Below are 987 nucleotides of genomic sequence, written 5' to 3' on the forward strand. Positions count from 1 at the left end.
GGCATCACCGTCCCCCTGGGTGCTGCTGGCCGGGGCTGGTGCCAGGGTGACGCCAGCCCGGGCAGGACTCAGCCTTGCGCCTCGCCGGGCTCCAGGAGGCAGGTGCTGGCCTCGTTTACTGGCAGGAGCAAAGTGGGAGGAATAGCAGGGCGCTGGACCGTTTTCCATACCCACAACCGCACGTTGTCAAGGATGCTTCTGCAAACACTGTCATCTCATCCCCTGAGGAGGACCCTGTTGCTCAGCTCTCTTGGGTCACCCAGGAGCATACACAACGTCAGCTGTCACCACTACAAGCTTTATGAGTTGAAGAGGGTAGGTCTCTGTTAAAATTTCCTCCCACTGAGCGCCGTGAAAGTCACGCTCCTGGGAATCCATCAGCAATCACGCAGACTCTCAAAAGCATCTGCATGATTTAGACTAGACCGAGTGTTTTACTTTTCATCTCCCTATAGCCCGAAATGAATTGTGTTCCCGTGCGTGCAGGACAGCTCGTCACAGTCCCACCAAGAAGCAGGAAACAAATGCAAGTTTAAACAAGTTGCACGGCCCGGAGTGATCAGGCATGAAATGTGCAGGACCTGCTCTGGCTCTGGTCCTTTCTGCCAGCGAGATGAGGAAATCAAACTTTGCAGCAGCTTTTAAAGCAGATCCTGACGGTCAGGGAGCTTGGCCCCGGAGATCTCAGGTGCACCGGGCTCTTGACAGGACCCCAGCCCCAACCGGGCCGGCTAAGCCGGAAGAGCCCAGCACCTTGAGAACGCAACCCCTGAGCTAGCCGCTTCCGCAGCGACATTTAGAGTTGCGAAGACAAGTTTGAAAATACCAGAACCCAAGGAAAAACCTCAAAGCGCAAGGCACGGGGAGAGCCTGCCACAGGGTACCCGCCACCGCGGCGCCGGGCTCCCCCGCCGCGGGAGCGCGCCTACGCACGAGACACCCCCCCGCCGCCGCGGTAGCGCGCCTGCGCACGAGACACCCCCTCCA

This window comes from Apteryx rowi, unplaced genomic scaffold (assembly GCF_003343035.1).
Source record: "Apteryx rowi isolate R43461 unplaced genomic scaffold, aptRow1 scaffold_338, whole genome shotgun sequence".
NCBI classification, from domain to species: Eukaryota; Metazoa; Chordata; class Aves; order Apterygiformes; family Apterygidae; genus Apteryx; species Apteryx rowi.